This window comes from Bactrocera tryoni, chromosome 3 (genome assembly GCF_016617805.1).
Source record: "Bactrocera tryoni isolate S06 chromosome 3, CSIRO_BtryS06_freeze2, whole genome shotgun sequence".
Lineage (NCBI taxonomy): Eukaryota > Metazoa > Arthropoda > Insecta > Diptera > Tephritidae > Bactrocera > Bactrocera tryoni.
In genome coordinates, this window is record NC_052501.1 from 37,706,859 (window position 1) to 37,729,612 (window position 22,754).

Consider the following 22,754-nt stretch of genomic DNA (forward strand, 5'->3'; position numbering starts at 1 on the left):
ATTTGTCACACAAAAGTCGCGACATTCAAGATAATATTTCTTTAGTACGTGTATAATTTATGCGCGACATGCCTAGCTAAGCGAAGATGGTGAGGCGGCTTCCCTCCGCTGACACGCTCCCTGGCTGAAACAAAATTATAAAGCTGATGAAGCAAGTGGCAGTCAAGAATCACCCGATTGTCTACTCTCAGTGAAGCGTCTAAATGCCCCTTTAACCCACTGCTTGCCAGTAAACCGTTGTCTTATCGCTGTCAGCTCTTTGCAGCTCACAGTCTAAAGCCATGCTGTAGCTTTTCTCTTTTTATCCAAAAATGTCACTGTAATGTTACACAAATGCAAATTTTGGCTCTGTCAGTAGATTATAATTCATTCTTTTGTTCTTTTGCAATTCATAATTTTTTTATGACTTCGTTGTTGCTTGTTGCTTTAATGAAACGTGTGATGCTTTAAAAATCGAATTAGAGCAGGTTTTCCTTGCTGCAAATTTTAGCTTACGATTGCGCAATGATTAAATTTCAATCAAATTTAATAAAACACGAATTATATCTTTAAGGTATCATTTGTCTCACCTAATAATTGTAGTATTTGAAACATATTTTTTCGAGACCCCAAATTCAGAATATATGGTCTTCCGTTCCTTTGAGCGATTTTACATCGAAAATGTTAATCAATTGTGCGGTATAATAATAAAATTAATGAGTCTGGTTCTAAGTATTAAGACACTGTCTGAAAGACACTGCAATAGTCAGGAAATTTGAAACTGTATTTGAAGGAGAGCACTCGACAGTAGACCCTTCCACCAGCCTTTTCCCAAGTTTTGACCCATTTGTGAAGAAGCTCACTACCCCTCTCCTCCAACGGCTTCTTCCTACCCACAACTCCCTCGCCGGTATGTGGGTAGAGGAGGAGCCGCCCGAGTTCGGTTTGGCGACTCCATTATCCAAGTGATTCGATATAAAGTCAAAGTAAGTGAGCCCAGATTCTCTAAGTCTAATGGCCGCTTTCGCAGCTATACACCTTCCGGCGATGTCCACGGGCAGTATGTTAAGGATGGCGTTGAGTGCCATGGTTGAGGTGGATCTCAGTGCACTACACCTGCGACCTGCACTACATCCCGTAGTCAATACTACATAAATATGGCTATATTACAGATATATGCAAACTCACACGTATACGTTTGTTTAGATCAGTTTTAGCTCAGTTCGCATGAGAACTCCCCCATTTGCTTTGTTCTTTATGTTGAAATTTTTTGTCAGCGTTATTAAATAATTGCCACTCTACACAAATAAATATACGTATATTCATTTGAAGTGTGTGCAAATACAAGTTTACGTGAAAACATTATTATTATCTTTGTAAAGTCTAGGATTTTGTTATAAGCACGGAATGCAAACGAGACACAAATATTTAAATTGTTCTTAAGATTCCTCTTACAGTTTTCGAGCTGAATTAAATCGTAAGTATTTCTCACGTAAGTTAATTTAAGTTAATAAGTATAGACATAAACTGCAAATATATTTCATATAAATAATATATTATTACTAATAGTTTAGCTTGCTTTTGAGTTTAGCTTCTGAAATTCCAAGCAATCCATAAGTAATTTGAAAATCCAAAGATTTTGGGTAAATTAAATACATTCTGCAATGTTTTAAATTCTTTTGAATATTTTAGTTGTCGCTGTTGTTAACTCGGCTATAATCGCGTAAGCAATGTCTGCGCCAATTAAGAAGAAGAAGAAGATTTTAGAAAAAAATGTAATCACATACAATTCATTATAATTGAAAAAGTACCGTTAATAAACCAAATCTTTAGTATTTCTCTTTTGATTTTATTTGAGTACTCAGAAATATTCATATAAAAATACTAGCTGACCCAGCAAACGTTGCTTTGCCATATATTTACGTAATTTTTAGGAAATACTTTTGAAGAAATATTAAAAAAAAAGTAACACTTAAAGTATGGTGGTAAGTATATATGTACATCTATGTCTACGTCTATCTATTCATCACAAGACACAATTATTTTCAGTTCTTCGGTGCGCTCCTCCTCATAGATAAATATTAGAGGGTGTTATTAAAAAAAGCACATACTATATAAACATATGTATACACACATACGAAGAATTTTGTTAACAGTCAGTTTATTTTCCAAAATACATACATTCATATGTATGTGCAAATTTCCCTATACTCAATACGATACCGCATTCGAGTAGATTGAAATAAACGAAGCGGTTCGTGTGGAGTGACTCAAATGGCCGTCAGCGGTTTGGTGACGATTATTCTGAAGGTGATTGTGTTTGTGATTACGATTATGCATATACATATTTATTTGATTGTGGATTGTTATGCCAATGTGATGCTGCCTTAGGGCATAGGTTGATGAATTGGGGAGGCAGAATTACGGATATTGAAGCTCGCTAAACTATACTACATAAATTTGGTCATGAACAGAGCCTGTCAGAAATTCGTATCAGTAGCGCATAAGTAGAGTTTTCTCAATTCATATTTACATTAAATACTTTTAACTGAAATATTTTTGTTCAATTTTACTTGTGTTTTTCCTCTATTTTCTTAACCAAATCGCAGAATTGAATAAGGCGACAAATTTCCATAAAAACTGTGCAATTATATTTCATAAAAATATTAAGCAAACCCAATCGTCGTACACTTATTGTTTATGAAAAGGGTGATCCATTTCGAGGCACCCTACTTTTTAAAGCAAAAACACCGACACTTCAAATTTAATGGGGAATGTTTATTATTGTTGGAAATAATTCCTCTAATTCTTTGGCATTTACTTTTTGAAGATTATCTCTTTCAAATGTTGGCCGCGGAGACTCAGATGGTCCATCCGTTGAGTCCAATTCTCAATGTCTCGATGGAGCGTTTCGACAGGTAACTGGCAAATGTTGAACGTGATGTTTTGCTCCAAGGTTTGAATCAAAATGAAATCTTTCGCATAGACTTTATACTTTACATATCCCCTCAGGACACACATAAAAGTCTAACGGTTTTATATCACACGATCTTGGTGGATAATCGACTGACTCAAGACGAGAAATTATCTGCTCACCGCAGTGTTCTCTCAATAAATCTATTGATTGATGCGAAGTGTGGGAAGTGAAGTGGTGCCGTCTTGTTGAAACCAAATGTCGCCGAAACCACGAGCTTCAAATTCAGGCATGATACAGGCAATTATTATGGCCCACCGGCATCATTTCTGAAAAAATATGGACCGATGATTCCACCAACTTACCCATAACAAACCGTTGTTTTTTCTATATGAAATGGCTGCTATTTGAATCTCTTCACGTTGCTCTTCGTCCCAAATGCCTCAATTTTCGTTGTTTACATACTCATTGAGCCAGAAATGGGCCTCATTGCTGGGTGAAATGTGGCTCGAAAACGTCGAATTTTCTTTTGTAACTTGGGAAGGTCGAGCGGCTTCAGTTCTTGCACAAGCTATATTTTGTAAGCTTTCAATTTAAGATCTCGACTCTCCACGGTCTTCGTGTACACTCTCAGCTACGGCTGCTATATTTTCTTCACTGCATGCTGGATGTGGTCTATTCCATGGGTATAGTATGCGAATAGTACAACCGCTTGACACTACTCACGCGTGATTTGTCAATAAAGGCTATTGAAAAAATTACTTCTAAGGATCACCCGTTATAAAAGCCGTTTGGAAAAAGAGCAGTACAAAATAATGACGACCGGAAAATATGCCTTAAAAACGACAATTATTGTTCGTAAGATTAAAATGTTTAACGCAAGACGAATGAATTGTACACTATAAGTTTAATATTACAATTATATTATAAAACCGCTGAGAACCAATAGAAAATTCTAAGTGTTCACTGTTCGGATGATACATAAATAAAAATGAATAGTTCGAAAAATCGTCCCTGAAAATAATATTGAGTACAAAACCAGTAGCCGAAATGCACCATGAGCCACTGCGGCCGCTGAGCAAAGAGCGATGTTAATTTACAATGCGAGGCACGTCAGCGACAGCAACACGAACCAACACCACTTCGTTGCAGTTGTAAATACGAGCACTGCCACTTAGTAGACAACAAGAGCAGGAGTGGCTTTAGCAGCAAAAGACAACTGGCAAACTTCTGAGGCAATGGAAGTGGCAGTCGACGTGCCACAAATATCATCTAACACGCCTGCGCATGCATCCACATACAAATGTTGTTCGTGCGCTTGTGCTTCTAGCGCTGAAGTCGCTTCCTTTGCAGGCACGATGGTGGATGAAGATACCGAATCAAAATGACAGCGAATGGGTGTAAGCCAGAAATGATAAATTCTCTGATAAAACAATGAAATCATACCTACAACTCTGTGTGTATGTGTGTTTACTAATAAGGTTAAATTTTAAGCTGTAATAAGTATATCTTGGAGTTTTAAAGTCTCATTTTATACAAAATTATGTTTAAACTCTTTTTCCTACTCCATTAGCGTGAGCACCCCAGCTTATTCTAGAAAAGTCAGCCGGTTGTTCGAAAATCCTCATATTAGTTATGTGGGGGCTAGATCAAGTTTTAGCCCAATTTTATCCATTTTATGCACAACAAGTAAGGAAGGCTAAGTTCGGGTGTGACCGAACATTTTATACTCTCGCATGATAAAGTGATAATCGAGATTTCATTATACGTCATTTACATCTTTTTCAAATACCGTATTTGTGTAAAGTTTTATTCCGCTATCATCATTGGTTCCTTATGTATACACTCGTATTATACAGAAAAGGCATCAGATGGAATTCAAAATAGTGTTAAATTGGAAGAAGGCGTGGTTGTGAACCGATTTCACCCATATTTCGTACATGTTATCAGGGTATTAAGAAAATATTATATACCAAATTTCATTGAAATCGGTCTAGTAGTTCCCGAGATATGGTTTTTGGTCCATAAGTGGGCGACGCCACGCCCATTTTCAATTTAAAAAAAGCCTGGGTGCAGCTTCCTTCTGCCATTTCTTCCGTAAAATTTAGTGTTTCTGACGTTTTTTGTTAGTCGGTTAACGCACTTTTAGTGATTTTCAACATAACCTTTGTATGGGAGGTGGGAGTGGTTTTTTCTTTGATTTTTGAACTATGTATGGAAATGCCTGAGGGAAATGAGTTTGGTTGACATAGCTATGGTAGTTTCCGAAATATGTACAAAAAACTTAGTAGGGGGCGGGGCCACGCCCACTTTTCCAAAAAATGACGTCCAAATAAGCCCCTCCCTAATGCGATCCATTGTGCCAAATTTCACTTTAATATCTTTATTTATGGCTTAGTTATGACACTTTATAGGTTTTCGGTTTCCGCCATTTTGTGGGCGTGGCAGTGGGCCGATTTTGCCCATCTTCGAACTTAACCTTCTTATGGAGCCAAGGAATACGTGTCCCAAATTTCATCATGATATCTCAATTTTTACTCAAGTTACAGCTTGCACGGACGGACGGACAGACGGACGGACAGACGGACAGACAGACATCCGGATTTCGACTCTACTCGTCACCCTGATCACTTTGGTATACATAACCCTATATTTGACTCTTTTAGTTTTAGGACTTACAAACAAGGGTTATGTGAACAAAACTATAATACTCTCCTTAGCAACATTGTTGCGAGAGTATAAAAATACACTGTTATGAGTAAAACATGTTTTGTAATGTTAATGAGATAACTCAAATATTGGCCGATATATCCAGAATAAAGTCACCCGGAAGTTTGTCAATCTTTATACAAGGAGCGTTCCAAAGTAAACAGGACTCAAAGTAGTCTCCTTCTGCTTCAATACAGTTTTTTGCACGGTCCAAAAGCATGTCGAATGAGTGTTTTAGCTCGTTGTCCGGTATGGCCGCCAGTATGCCGGTGGAAGCCTTCTCAATGGCCTTTACGTCTGCATAACGCTTTGCTTTCATGGGAAAATGCATTTTTCCCAAAAGGAAGAAGTTGCACGGTGCCAAATCAGGTGAATACGGGGAGTGTTTAATGGTTAAAATGTGATTTTTGGTCAAATAATCGGTCACAATGATGGCCTTCGAATACTGGAATTTGAGCAATTTTTGGTCGTCAGTCAATTTGTGCGGAACAAACCGTGCACATACCTTTCGTAAGCCCAAATTCTCGGTAAAAATGCAATAAATCGATTTTTTGGAGATGTTCAATTCCATTTCCATGAATTTCAATAATGATTTCGGCTGATTTTTGATGACTTCACGCACATTTTCGATGGAATTTCCGGTGATCACGGATTTTGATTGGCCCACATGTTGATCGCCATTTGTGTCCTCACGACCACTTTGAAAACGTTGAAACCACTTGTGCACTCTGCTATGGGATATGCAATCATCGCCATAAGCTTGTTTCATCAATTGAAACGTTTCGGTAAAAGTTTTATCAATTTTAAAACAAAACTTAATGTTGGCTCTTTGTTCGAAGCTCATTTTCGCCCCGATGACAAAACATACTGACACTTAAAACGCATTAACTTCATTTCCATTCAATGAACTGAACAATCGATAAAGATAGCAGATTCTAACGCACCAGTCGACATATGGATGGCGCCTCCAGGGGGCGGTGTTTTCAAAAAGTCCTGTTTACGTTTGCGGGGGTTAAAGCAAGTATTGTTTCGAATAAACTCATTTTTGACATACAGACATACTATTGTCAGGGAAGGATTATTTCTGAATTTCAATAATATATCTCACACTTCAACCGATATTTTCGATCGATAAACAATTGATACTGGGATCCATATATTCGGTACCTATGGCTTTGAACAGTTTAATGTCTCTAGCGTATTTAATTACAGATTTGTTGCGCTTTAGTAGCTTTTAAGGGTACAGTTATATGGGGAGTGAGCGGGGTTGCCTTCCGATTTCTTCCACTTTCACACTGTTGAAAGACACAGAAGTCTATGTTTTTTCTTGTTTAGCATCAAATTGCGGAACTTTTATGTTTACTTAAAATACTATTGTATCAAATTTAAGAATAAGGAATTTGACTCTACTAAGCGAAAAACCTCGGTTAGGCAGCGAAACAGACCAACACTGCATAATTTCGCTTAAAGCTGTACAGCAGCAAGAAAATTTTTTACTCTGAGCAGCCTTTTGCGAGAAAATAAGAAGACGGTTGTTTTCACAAACATTCTCGCTGAAAAATTGTGACCTGGTTGCATATGTTTCAGACAATACTGTATTCAGCTTCGGTGGAAGTACACGCATGCAAGGTTAAAGGCACATATGTACATATGTATGTACGTCCATATACCTAAATATAAATATTTATTTTCGTACGTGTATTGATTCATGTACGAGCCACACATGGCATATGTAATGCCGGTAAATTGCCTCGTGATTTTGTTATCATTGCGTTCAATTACCAAAATGCAGACGAAAATTAACGCCATTGACGTGCTGCATGCCACATAGGCCATTTACCCTCGCTGCTTGTGGCATAGTGTCAGTCACATACATACTTATGTACGAGTATTGAGGCATTGATTTTAATGCCCCAAATATCATCGTTAAATCGAATTACCAATGTGTTGTTGGTGTTGTTGACCTCCGCGCAGCTTCACGTTGATTTCATTCAATTGGCGATCATTGTTTATAACTGTAATATTATTGCCATTCAATCGATAGGCGCGCGCCAAATGCATGTGTGTAGGCGACTTGTTTTGGAACACGAATATACATATATACCATATATATATACAAGTATACACATATAAATGTATGTTTGTGTATGTTCAATGCCGAGGCGTATGCGCTTTTTTGCGCATTTACGCGCCTGAAAAGAGCAGCAAAAGCCAGGCGTTTAAACGCACGAATAGCTGCCCAATATCTATTGCCTTCAGTGCTTCATGTGAGCGTGCGTGTGTTTGTGTGGTTTTGACAAAATTGTTGTGAACGTGAATTTTAATAACGCAGAAATAACGTTTAATCGCACTTTTGTCATGTTAATTATAATGTAAACACTTTGACAAGCTTTGCGCGCATTTAGGTGTCACACGAGCATGCTTAGCTGTGTCTGTGGCTGTGTGTTTGCATATTTACATACATACATATGTATGAGTATACGCACTGAAATATGACCATAAACGATGCAGGCAATTTATCGGCAAAAACCAATTTAGATGCATGCATATTTAAAAGACCGTTGTTTTACAAATAGTTCAAATGGGTGGTAAATATTTGCATAAATGAAATTGAATTCTGCTGCGCCGACGCTCTCAATGTGGGTTACTGTTTAAACATTTACTTTTGAATAGGCGAAAATAAATGCATATATTTTGCAGCCTTCTATTCAGTGGTTACCCGGCAAAATGAGGCATCAATGAAATAAAAATGCCTGGTATAAATTATCATTATTTAACAAAAAACACAAGTACAGTAGGTCGCAGTTCCCAGTATCCACTTAATTTCATTTAAATTTAACAAAACCAGAAAAAAGGGTTAACTTTTGTTGCACCGGTGCCAGAATATAGTTCACAAATAAAACTGTTTGCATGCAAGAACCTAATTTTGATCCATCGGTTTGTATGTCAGCTATAAGCTAGGGTCCGATTTCGAAAATTTCTTCGGACATCCTAGTCAGCTTTACCTTGGCTAATAATTCATCCGAAATCTCATGAATATATATTGTCAAATAAAAGAGTCTTCCCTACAAAACTTCATTCTGATCGTTCAGTTTGTATTACAGCTACATATATGCTAAAGCATTTTTACCCTGCATAATGAGGAACTGGAGGGAAATGTTTCCAGCAAGTTGGGTTGATATAAGCTTTAGTAGACGCTTAATTGTATGTATAATGGAGAAAAATCTAACTGACCATACGCTTTCTACTAAAAATTAAATGGAGTCCTCGTCAAAACTAGTTAAAGTCAAATTATCTGGGAGCCTCAGGATAAAGCTACTATGATGGATCGGACTCGCGAGATATAACGAGCTCCCTTATCATTTCTTTAAGGCTGGCCTGACGATTTTCAAGTACGATAGCTTTAACTTTTTTTATATTTTCATCAGTTGAAGAGGTCGAAGGTCGTACAGAACGAGGCATGTCTTCAACGATCTCTCGACCGTCTTGGAAGGTTTCATACCATCGTAGGCTTGTGTTGTTGAGCAGCTTCTGTAAACAAACTGGTTAATAGATCGTACTCATATTTAGAATAATAATTAAGGCAAGTCCTACCAATTTCGCTGGGTATATGAAGCGCCCCTGACAGGGACACACTATTTAGATTGCATTTTTTCAAATCAAGATCACTGCATCGTGGAACCTTCTCCTGTTGGCTCATTCTCTGCTCACACATCTTCGAGAGATTTATAGGCAAAGCCGTCGGACAAGAGCTGCAATGAGGGTAGGAGGTGGAGTTTTCTGTCGGCAGACTCCACATCAACTTTATTTTCAAACTACCGGACCACTATAATGTCTTTCCTACAAAGGTGAACGCTTTCCTTTAGAAGGTGTGCATTCATTCCTATAGCCGAGCGGTTAAACTGGCTGTAAGCAAGCTGACTGTGCACTCAAAAATGCTTAAGAACTGTATGACCTCATTAGCAATAGATTTGCGCTTCTTCCATATTGTACTTGTATGGGTGTCCGTTTACAGCAGAATCGTTGAAAACTACAAAGCTTGCTAGGGAGGGCACCCCTGCTCCAAATTCAGCCGATTGGAAGCGATTCCGGTTTCCGATGCTTTCTTAAGTTCTTATGTTCTAGCTCTGGCCCTTTGGATCTTCAGTGAGCTCGGCAAGAGCAAGTCACTAAGCAGAACTCGTTCGTGTAGACTGTAAACATATGAAAACCCTTTGAGTATCTGAACCCTTTTTATACCCTGACCAGGGTATATTAAGTTTGCCACGAAGTTTGTAACACCCAGAAGGAAGAGTCGGTAACCCTATAAAGTATATATATAAATGCTCAGTATGTCGAGCTGAGTCGATTTAGCCATGTTCGTCTGTCTGTCTGTATATATGCGAACTAGTCCTTCAGTTTTTAAGATATTGTTTTGAAATTTTGCAACCGTCATTTTCTCTTCAAGAGCTGCTCATTTGTCGGAACTGCCGATATCGGACCACTATATAATATGGCTGCCATACAAACTGAACGATCGGAATCAAGTTCTTGTATGGAAAACTTTCACATTTCACAATGTATCTTCACAAAAGTTGGCACAGGTTATTTTCTAAGATAATAATGTAATCTCCGAAGAAATTGTTCAAATTTGTTAACTATAGCATATAGCTGCCATACAAACTGAATGATCGGAATCAAATGCTTGTATGGAAAACTTTCACATTTGGCAAGATGTATTCATGAAATTTGGTATGGATTATTTTCTAAGGCAACAACATAATCTCCGAAGAAATTGTTCAGATCGGTTAACTATAGCATATAGCTGCCATACAAATGTATGTAATGATCGTAATCAAGGGCTTGCATGGGAAACTTCCTCATTTGACGTGGTATCTTCACGAAATTTGGCATGGATTACTGCTTAAGGTAACAATATAATATCCAAAAAAATTGTTCAGAACGAATTACCATAGCATATAGCTTCCATATAAACTGAACACATAGTTACTAAAAGAAATGCATCTGTGAAGAGTATATTAGCTTCGGTGCAGCCGAAGTTAACGTTTTTTCTTGTTTATTGAATTCAATTTGGTAATATATTTATATTGATTTTACAGAGGTTTGTATGGCGATATTTTGTATTGTTAAGAAATCACACCTGATGGCTTCTGCGGCAGATGTAAATTTAGTACTTCGCTCACTAAAATAGCACACTCATTAGAAAAGGCAAAGCAGGATGACGGCACGATGCAATTAAAAAGGAGCTGTGTACAAAGCAACTGCATGAATGCAAGTGACGCCTGCTAAGACGATACCACAGGCTGACAGCCCGACCTGAGTGGGAAACGGGCGGGTGTGCTGTTGCCAAGGCAGTCAGTCCTCTTGTGCTTGTTAAGAGGCAGGCAGCCGTGGAAAATGCCTTGCAGCCTGCAGAAAAATACCAGCTTTGTGGCAGCGTGTGTGAAGTCGCTGAAGTAGACAGTAAGAAGAAACTGCCGCCAGTGCTCATATTCCATTTAAACAAAAAGTCAAGGGAATGTTGTTGGCTGCGACGCTTGCCGTGGCGATGGCGTTGGCGGTAGGCGGAGGAGGAGCCTGTAAAATGAGTTGGCAGTTGAGGCAACGAGTCGTATGAGTGATTTGCTGTGCGTTAAATGTTGTGGCAACGCTGCAGCGAAGTTAAGTTTTGTTGTGCGGCAGCTTGTACGCCATTGCCACCGTCCGCACCTGCGCCTGCGCATGAATGTGACTCGTGTAGCGTTAAATTGCATTTCAATTTTAATCGCATAAACTGAAAGCGTTCTCTGGAATGCGCAAAACGGCTGGGCGTGAACGTTGGGGCATGTGGCAGCAGAGGGGGGTGAGCAACTTTAATTTCCGCTTGTCAAAGAATTTTACGACGCGTCGAGAGCGCAGCACTGCAGCATTCATTTGATGAATACTAGTCAACATACAAACACATACATATGTATATATGTGTGTGTGTGGGTGTGTAAATTTGTGCAACACTGTATGCCAGCTGCTGCGAACGTTGTGAGTGTGAATTGGGAATTGCGGATTTTTACGCATCACTTTTCCACTCGTGAATGCCGGCAAACACTCCGCCATAAGTGTATGTACGCATGCATGTGTGTGTAATGCTCGCAGCGCTCGTTTAAATGGACGTGCCACACACATGGTGCCATTGGCGCACACAAATGTTCGCTAGTCCGAGCGAACAGCGCTTCATGCATTTAAGCCGCTTCAACCGAGTGGGCAGTGCACGACTTCCACACAACCGAACTACTAACGCCAAGCATTGGCGGCGGCGGTGAGCGGCATAATATGAGGTTGCTGCCTGTTAAACTGACTATAAAGCATCACTTATGAGGTGCATTTGCTGGCTAGCTAGTGGCTGTTCGCTGCTGCTCGGCGCTGGCTGTCGGCTGGTCGTTAGTTGCTGCTGATTCGCTTGTAACATTTGTCCGCTCTCGGACAGGCCTGACAGCCGGCGCATCTGTGAAGGACATTTACACGTTGTAATCGTACTCACACGCGCCACTCTTTTACACACCGAGACAGAAAGGCCCTCATGCTACAGCACATGTGACGTTGCTTTGTTAATCCTGATGCGGACTGGACCATGGAACATTTCAGAAATTAAATTTTTTTATAAATTTCCAAAAAAAAAACATATATGTATATTAAATAAATTCAAAATATTTAAGTTGCTAGAAACAGGAAAGAGTTGTCAAGAATTCAGGTGACATTGTGAGAAATGAAAAAAGAATTGAATTTCCTTCTTTCAAGCTTGACTAAAAACGTATTTTAGTGTATAATATTTTTTTATATTGACTTTTTGATTTGGATTGGCTGCCTCTTAATAATCCTGGAAATGAGAAAAGATGGCCGGTTTTCAATAAGATATACAATTCAAATTTATTTGTTTTCGTATACTACTGTATTAACAAATATCAACATACCATATATAAATTGCATTCTATTTTTTATGTTCTTCGAAACATTAAAGCATTAAAAACACCGCAAAGACACGCTATAATTGAAGTTCATAAAAATAACAGGGAACAACAACACTATACAGCAACAAACTTCTATTGTTAATTAAAACTATACAAATATTTAACGAATTTAAAGTTGAACAGGCTTAAATCCGGATATCAGCGCCACGTGGTCTATTAACTCAAACCCTTATCATTCTGCTGATTGCCAACATTCGTTTCAATAATAGTTTTTATTAGTCTGAAGTTTTGCTAAAATATATTATAGATATAACTTCATATATTTTCAGAATTCAGTTCAGTAAATTAAATTGACTAAGCTCTTTCGTCAATACTATGACTGAAACAAATTTTTTTGCACATTTTTTTCTCACATCTCTTTCGACTCAGTCGTGTCGTTGAAAGCCAAATTTATGCAAAATGTCTTCTCTTGTATACTGAAGTGTAACTTATTAAATTAATTGGATGTAGTTAAATTGGTCTATAATGGCTTAAGCTATATATATCGGTGTATGAGAAGCAGAACCGTATACTAAGATACGTCGTGACCTAGCCAGCGTAGCCGCGGTATTCTAATTCGCTGAACTATTTCAATGTCGTCGTATATCTCGTACAACTCATTGTTCCACCAACTGTGGAATTCGTCGTTGCCAATGCCAAGGACCATAAATCTTCCGCTCGCAGTACCTTTCTCTCGAAAAGTCGCAACGCCAACTCATCAGACGTTGTTATCGTCCGGTATGGACCCTATAGCAGTAGCTGGACGTTGTCTCTCTACCATTACTCAATTTTAGACAATTTTTCTTTAAGTTGCTGTACGTGCTAAATACCCAAACTTTGCTTGTTTACATAACCATTGAGCTAGAAATAGGCTCGAAAGCGTCGTACCTTCTCAAAACTTTTCAAGAGCTCCCAAGCGATGACTCTTGGAAATGTCGAGCGGTTATAATTTCTTCACAAATTGTATTTCATACGCTTTCAATTAAAGATCTCAACGTAAAATGCGTAAAAAAAAACTGCTGAAAAAACTTTTAATTATTACCCTTTATTATTCTTACTAATAGATTACAAGGAGTATTCAATGTAGTACAACAAATTTCAAAGAACCTGCTACTTTTTTATGCTATAAAGAGTCTTCTCTCCATATAGCGACTTATATGTAACGGTTAATTTTAAAAAGTCGTAAACAATTATTTTAGTGGTCGTGTTTTTTTTTCAAATATTTTGTTTGAATTCTCTAAAGAATTCTTTTATAATTTGGAATTTAGTCGCATCCTCATCTACATTGCAAAAAATTTCTCATAATTTAGCTGCATTCATAGATGGTTTATAGTAATATAAATTAGCTTTGGTAATTACAATACTTAGTTAAAAAGGTTATAATAACTGGTGTCTTATGTAGACGTGTGGTTCTCAATGTGACATTATTTTTTGGGAGTTGTCTGTTTGACAAGTGTTATTAATGAGTACTTAATTCCGATCCCGATTTTCACATTTCACATTTTAGTTTTGGTTGAGAGGGTTGTCGCATTCCTCAAGCCATTGTTGGAACATCGTTACACCCTCAAAAAAGTCATTGTTTGGTATGCTCTATGAACGGAAGAAATTATTGATTCATATTCCTTCAAAAATGAAGCCGGCCATATTCCAGTCAATGGGAAATGCTATAAAGCCATGGTTGGCAAATTTTCTGTGACGTGGTCTCCATGATCAAGCGATTTAACACCGCTGAACTTGTTTTTTGTTGGTTTGTGTGGAGTCAATTGTCTAAGCAGGTAAACCCAAGACGATTGACGTCTCGGAGGAGAATATTTGGCGCGTTATTGTTGACATTGGGTTCCAATTGCTACAAAAGTGGGCGAAAATTGGACCTCTCGGTTGATATTTATTCGATTCAATATTTTTTTCAAAGACAATGACAAATCCTTGTCTTTATATCAAAGCCAATTCATCGCCAAAACGTAAAATGTTACATAAAACAAAACATTTTGCATTGTTTTTATGGTATTTTCAACGTTATATCGAAGTTTTCTTTTATTTGGTACGGAGTTTTCACTGTATTATTGTTATATATGTACATATATATTATTAACGTTTCTTACTGATACTATAAAATAAATTATGGGACGAATGTTTTCTAAAAACCCATTATCATTCCCATAATTCCGCTAAGAACATTGGATCAATATTAGCATATATTTTCTTAAGGGAGAGTTAGCAGAGTTGTGTTATAGAGAGAAACGATAATATTGGCAGAATATAGTTAATTTTAGATATAAAATTATTTTTTTGAGAAACTCATTTATCTTTATCGAGAGGGTTATTCAAAGTCTCAACGATATCATAACTTTTCAGAAATATCACAAAAATATCACACAATGAGAAGAATATTACGTATATCCTACTTTTAAGCTTATTAAAACGTAAATAGGGGCAAATAATTTAAAGCTAAATTATTTTCGGAAAATTAGGTATAATTCACCAAGATTAATATACTAATACTAATTTATAATATATACATATATATATATGTATATAAGATAAATTCCTGACGGAAAGTGCCGTAGGCAATGCATGATTCAAATCACTGTACTATATATCTGTGGTATCTGATTACTTTTTTATCTTCTATGCGTTGAACGCCTGACAGCGGCTGAAGTAGCGTGTCAGAATAATGTACATGTGCACTGATGTGCATTAATGCGCACAAAATTGTGGCAGCCGGCGTCGGCTGTAACTGCAGCGCACTTTTCCAGCCTTTCCTTCCGCCCTTTTAATTCGCACACACACATACATCCTTATAAGCCACGTGGGTGTGTGGGATGCAGCTGTTTTAAAGCGCTGATGAATCTCTGCCTACAACTCAGCCTCAATTCAGCTCAGCGCTTTTCACTCAAAATAACAATATAAATATCCGCTTTGTGCGTATGTACCATATATGCGCGTGTGTGTGCACATATCCAAAATCGCAGCCACATCGTTCACTTTACGAAAATGTTACTCATACGCCGCGTCAACACAAATTCTGTGCAGTTGCGGCGAAATTCGAGCTAACATGAATTCATTCATTCACATATTCATTTATTGCACACACACAACAACACGCTTGCGACATGCGCATATTTTGTACTATCCCACACAGACACAGGCATACATATTGTTGTTTGTGTTTTTGGGAATTATGCGCAAATTTGCTGAAATTAAATTCACTTTAATTGTTTTCGCATAGGCGCACGACTGCTGCCTGGCTGATGCCTCGCGGCCGTTTTTAATGCTTGTCATTGTTATCTCACATGCGTGTGCGAAGTTTTAATAAATCAAAGTTCGTGCTTTATTTGTCACACAACATCAATCAAGCAACAACCTTCCACCTCATTCTCAAAAGGGCAAGTAAAAACGCATATACAAATACATATGCAAAGCCACACATACATACAGATTTGTGTGATTGTGTAATTATTCGAAATCTGTGCATGAAAATCACTTTGACTTTGATGTAATGCATAATTTAAGCTTCATTAGGTTGCCAGTCAACGGAGTCGGCACAGTCATTACTCACGCCAGCCGCGATCCCACACCGTCTGCGACGCTAATTCGCACTCTCACCGCGTCTAGTGGCATATCCTTGCTATGCGTGTCTGTATGCACTTTGTTTCGTTTCAGTTGACCTTAGGCTTCTTCGTCGTTTTCAATAATTGACCGTGAATATTTATTTGCTTTGATCTTCCCGTAACCAAGAGCATCCGACCTTCCCCCTCATCGTCTACCGCAGCCATCTTGTGTCCTTTTCACTAATTTGTAAGCATTAGGCGACATTGTGAGCAGCTGCTTTTAAATTAGTTACTTCGGTTGTGCTGAAACTTGTTTGCAGAGGGGGCACACTTTCTTGATGCGCTTTGCATTAAGGCTTTGCGCCGAAGACTGGCTTCCAGTATGTCGGCATAATAATTTCAATTACCAATTATGGGGACAAGGAAAAACTTTTAAGCAATAATGAAAGGCAACCGAGTTTTAAATATGATAACAGCTTTCTTGGGTTATATAATTTCGTACTAGGCGAGTACAAAAGTCCGTTTTTATGAGAGAAAACCACTATAATATCGGCTGAAGCCGATTGAGAAGAGCTGCAGTGAGCTTTTTTAATGGATGGATCGAAGCTAAGAGGGAGGGTAAAAGGGTGTTAAAAGCTCTCCATCAAATTTCGTTTCAGACTACCAGACCAGTAAAGTGTCTTCCCATAAAAGGTGGATGCCCTCAAGATAGCAGTTGATGTACTGCCCCGAAGTGATACTTCCTTCAGAGAGATGTGCATTCACTCTTAGAGCCGAGTGGCCATACTGTCTTGGAACTCGCTGACTTTGCGCATAACCTCTTTACCAACAAAGCCAAGCTTCTTTCTTATAAAACTTGCATGGGTACTCGATTACAGCGTAATCACAGGAAACTGCAAAGCCGAAGACCTTGCTACGGAGGTCACCCTTACCTCAATTTCATCTGATTGGAAATAAGTCGGTTGTGCATTGTCCTCCTGCGCTTTAATGCTGAACCGATGGACCTCCAGTGAGTTTGGCAGACGCTGGCCAACACCAGAACCTGAGCGACTGCGAGACCTTTCTGGCCCAATAGGAACCGTAAAAGGTCCTCCGAACTACTTGAACTTAGCACAACTAATTCCGCAGCTCTAGAGACAGAATTCTGTAAACGTTTTATTTAAAAATTCCGAAAACTTAGTTGGCGTTAGTACCTCATCCTCCTTGAAGTCTCAAAAACATGCTCTCGCGGTGCACACCATATCTCATTATTGGTTCATCCTCAAAAAACCCCGAAAATCGTCATTGGACAACGGATTCCGATCGTTCAGTTTGTATGGAAGCTATATGTATACTGGTTCGATATCGCCGACAATAGAGCAGCTGCTTGAAGAGAAAAAGTCGTGTGCGAAATTTTGAATGTGAAAAGAAATTTTTAGGCTAAATTAATTTTCGGCTTGTATTGATATTTCAAAGAAGTCTGCGAAAAATGTATTTCGACCACTTCGCTCAACTTATGGTGAACATAAACGGCCTACTGAGCGTACTATTCGCAACACCATCACACATCCGCAGCAGTTAAGAAAATACAGCCGCAGCTGAGAGTGTACACGAAGACCGTTAATTCGGCGTGGTTCCCAGCAACTCGGACTGACATATGGAACAACGCATTTTACGTCTAGATCTTAAATTAAAAGCATGCAAAATACAGCTTGTGCAACTGAAGCCGTTCGACCTTCTAAAGCGGCATCGCTGTATGAGCTCTTGAAAAGAAGAGATTCAACGTTTTCGAGCCAAATTTTGTTCAGCGATGAGGGCCATTTCCGGCTTAATGGGTCTGTAAACAAGCAAAATTGCCACATTTAAGACGAAGTACAACCTGAAGAGATGCAAGAGCTTACATCTCATCCAGAAAAAACAACAGTTTGGTGGGGTTTGTGGGTCAGTGGAGTCATCGGACCATATTTTAAATATATTGTGCTATTTAATGACACAAGAAAAACATAATTTTTTTTTTGAGATAATCAAACGTACTTTAACCCTTCAGTCTCATATACCCGAGATAGGCATGTAGAAACAATACCATATACATATGATACAAATACCATATGTGTGTCCCCAAATACTAGCAAATTACCATATGAGCAATGTATTATTTTGCTGGTAACAATACACAGCTAACAAAAAAACTAACAAACTTTGGTAAAAGCTTTTACACAAAAGCTCTTCGAAATATTCCGTCAAAATGACTTAAAAAATTGATAAATGAAATGGAAAACAAAACATTTCCACAATTTTTTTTCCGGAAAAGCAAGAAATACCTTATTTTATGTCAGGTTTTTAATGAGTCTTTAACCAAATCGTTTTTATTGCGATGAAAATAAATTAACTTTATAGTACCTTAAATAATTGTACTTATTTTTTCCATAACACACAATTACATATTTATTGTTTCAAAATTTTTTTGAAATATTTAATGCCTATGAAACAAAGCTCGTATTTGAGTTTACTACGTTGCCCTGTGTGTCATCAACGTAGTAAACAGAAGACCATGATACCTTTACTATGGTATTGTACATGTAGACATGCACATACAGACATGTAGTATGTCACGTTAAAGAGAATATCGATCATTAATGTACTTAGAGAGCTTGTAGGTATTTCTTGATGGTATTCATCTAATAAAGCGAAGGCGTTAGTGTCTCTTACTAAACCTCAAATATTTCTTCCCTCCTAAGGAGCGTTCGTAGTTAATGACGGTGTCTCGCTTTTAACACAAATTCAATATCAAATTTCATTCAATATTATAGATGGTTTTGGTTATGCTTGAATGTAGTAGTTAGAGTAGTTAGTGAAAATATTTAATGACTGAAAAAATACTAACAAACAAATGCCGTTTCTTAACAACAAGTTCTAATTATATGAGCCCAAAAATACGACAGGAACTTCTAATTTTAATTTAACTAATATTTCTGGATTGATCCTTGTCGACAACTTCTATATTGTCGGGGTCCACATACATACATATATTAAAGTCTCAGGCAAAAAAATATCTAAGCTAATAAGAGAGGCCTTTTAAGAAAAAACTGAAAATGGAAGTGTTTTCCAGCAGGCATTTCACAGTATAGCTGAGATATTATATCTTCGAGCTTAGGCATATAGAATGGATATATGAATATGCCTCTTTTCCGCAATCACCATCACTTTATTTTACTTATTTATGGAGAAGACTTGAAATCAATAAATATTCCAACTTCCTGCCAAGTTCATATCTTACCACCACAACCACACACCTTTTGTCTTTTGGAATGTAATGAACTGCAAGACGACAAGTTGACTGCCCCTAAATAAAAGACAAATTCGAAAACATAACAACAATTATGTGAATTTGTCTTCGCCAATATACCTCGCAACTACTGTCGCCATCCACAAAACAGCCAATAATTGCGCTCATAATGAAATGACAAGATATTAAAAACTGCGCTTCCTATAGTGATCGAAAGTACAAACTGCTACCGCTGACAGGCAGAGCAAATGAAAATTGCAAAGCAATATGGCGGAATGAGTACTCCATGTTTGTATATAAATGTGTGTGTGAATGTATTGAGTGTAACGTTATCGACTTGCCGAACCCCATCAACAAGCAATTGGACAAACAAATAACGAATTGAATGGCGCGCCGCAGACAAATGATTGCTGCAACAACAAAAAAAATACACAACCAACAACAACAACAAAACATTGCTGAGAATAGTAAGGAAGACCAAGAAATCGGTTTGGAAGAAGCAGGCGAAGACAAGGCTGATAAGCGCAGACTAAATGGCAGACAGGCAATACAAAAGATGAAAAAAGAGCTGAAAAAGGAAAATAAAATAAACAACAAAAGTGTGCAGACAGACAAGTAAATAAGTAAACGGACAAATGGACAAGAGCGAAAATCGCTGAGAGAGAGGCAAAAAGCAGTGAGGAGGTGGCATAAGAATAGACAAAGACGCCTAGAATTGAAAGACCTGAAAATAGAAAAAAAAAATAAATAAAAATTTATAGAAATTAATGAAAAATGCTGCGCGAAAGGCGCACGCTTTCATCGACGAATTTATTTTCCTCTTCGTCCTATTAACGGTACATTTATTATTGTTATTGCTGTTTATGCCGCTGACAGTAATCAAGATTGCCGCATTGTTGTATTGTTGTTCAACAAACAAGTTGTAACTACACAACTGGCAACATCGGCAAACAATTGGCAAATAAGTAATTTCGCACAACTACAAAAACAGTTTGGGAGCCCACAACAACAATATGCCGTAACTGCAACAACACTTTTATATTTGTGAGCTACTGGCTGTTGCAGTGGCAGAATGGCTCCGTGAGTTGCCGATACAACAGCAACCGATGCAAATATAACAACAGCAACAACAATTGCAATGAATCTTACGAGAGATACGTCAATGTGTTTTTGACAGTGGCATTTAGACGTCGGCAGCTGTTATTGACCCGTGGAAAAGGTTATAGTGGCAACATTACCACTACTAAGAGAACCACAGAGGCGCGCAACACCAGCAAAATCAGCACTGAAAAAAATCCAAAGCGGAAGCGCAAAGTTCTTGTTCCGTTGCTATTTTTTGTCGGTTGATGAAGTTTTATGCTTGCCACATGTCGCAGAAATAAGGGGCACATTCGAAGTTCTGCTGCGAGGGCAATAAGTCTAGAAAAACAACGATCATTTAACAGTTGTGTGTGTAAGTAATATTCTTCTTTCCATTCACTGTCTACTATCGAAAATATAGGTAGCTGGATGACTTTAGACATTGACACCGGGGAATCCTGCGTGACTTCCTCGTGCTTCCTGCTTTGTGTCCACACTTGCAAGAAATATTTGGCGCAAGGTAGCTGGAGGACAGACATAATAGTGCTTCTCCATGAATTGGTCAGACCTCTAAGGGAGTTGATCTAAATCTTTCTGAAAATAATGTTTCATAAGCTCCAAACTACGGTCTTAGTCGTTCAGGACACTGCAGCGTTTTAAAGCAATGAAAGCCGCCTTCATTTAGCCCCAAGATCAATTAATTTGCACTTAAGACTAGTTAAGGAGTAATTAACCTTCTTATTAATTTCATCATTAAAATGCTCGTCATTGTCTCATCAGATATCGCGTTAAATTGGTTGGTGCTGCTTAATCACCAAGACTCAGGGTGCCCGCATATTCAACGCTCAAAGTCGGGCCGAGCGTAAATTCGCGTGCTGCGTAAATACGCAATTGGATAGTGCTCACTAAAATCGTCGCACTCAGAGGAGTCCCCTCCTTCTTTCGTTATATGATCTAACTAGGCTAAACATCTCTCTAACCGCCGATTTTCTAAGTTTTCTTTACTGTTCAACTTTCTTTGATATCTTGGATCTCATTTAGTAAACATAGTTTGGTACCAAAATAAACCGTTGGACAACTGTCTAAGATTGATCTCAGTCGCGTAGCGCAAGCGAGAGCTCCAACTGATCCCATAAGATCTTATTGTTTTAGATATTATCAGTGTCTGGTGCGTCATTCTTCCAAACTGCTGCATTTAATCTCCAACTCTCCTCAATCAGTGTGTAACTTCGTATTGCAAATAATGGCTGTTAAGGTCATTCGTTTGCTCTCGCTGTTCGTCTGTCACTTAGCGGAAGTACAGCTGCACAAACTTCGCAATCATGCCATTTGCCATTTCCGTTTCAACATGACTGTAAAAATAAGCACAAAAGCAGTTGCTGCACCCCTTATGAGCAAACAGAAATTGGTAGCTGCAAATCAGGCAAAGAAAACTTTGCATCTGCCGATCACTGCGTCCAAAGAAGCTGGTCTTTACTGCAGAAATGATAATAAATAAAACGAAATTCGTCCTCGCATTCAGCATTTGGCATTTCATATGTCGTGCATCTGCCATTAATTACAAACTTCGGGAACACTATTGCATTGCAATTGCTGAACACTATTGGAAATAATCTAAATTAATTCACATTCAATTTGTTTCAATTTGTGAATTCAGAAACTTTCTCATGGATTGCATATCTGTATATGAAAGCACTGAAAACATTTTAATTATCATCTCTACCATTGGTAAAATATACAATAACATGAAGACCTATATTCCGCTATTTATAAATTAAAACAAGAAACAACGTTAACTTCTGTTGTACACAAACTGCAAGTATATGAATCTTCACAAATACACAAGATTCTATACAACAACATGATTTTAATGTGTCAGTTTATATGGCAGTAATATGTCTTAGTGGTCCGTTCCAAACACTTTCCTCGAATATTCTACCGTCACTTTGGATAATAATCCATGCCAAATTTGGTGAAGATACTTCGTCAAGTAAAAAAGTTTTCCATACAAGAACTTGATTAAGATTGTTCAGTTGTATAGTAGCTGTAGTGGTTCGATCTGGACAATTCGAAGCCCTTACTGATACTTTAGACAATGATCCGCGCCAAATTTCTTGAAGATTTCTCTTGAAATAAAAAAAATCCTAAACAAGGACTTGATTGTTCAGTTTGTATAGTTGCTATATGCTATAGTGATGCGATATCGGCGGTTTTGGAGAGAGAAAGACTCGTGTAAAGCGACCGATATCTTAGAAACCGAGAGACTAGTTCATTTA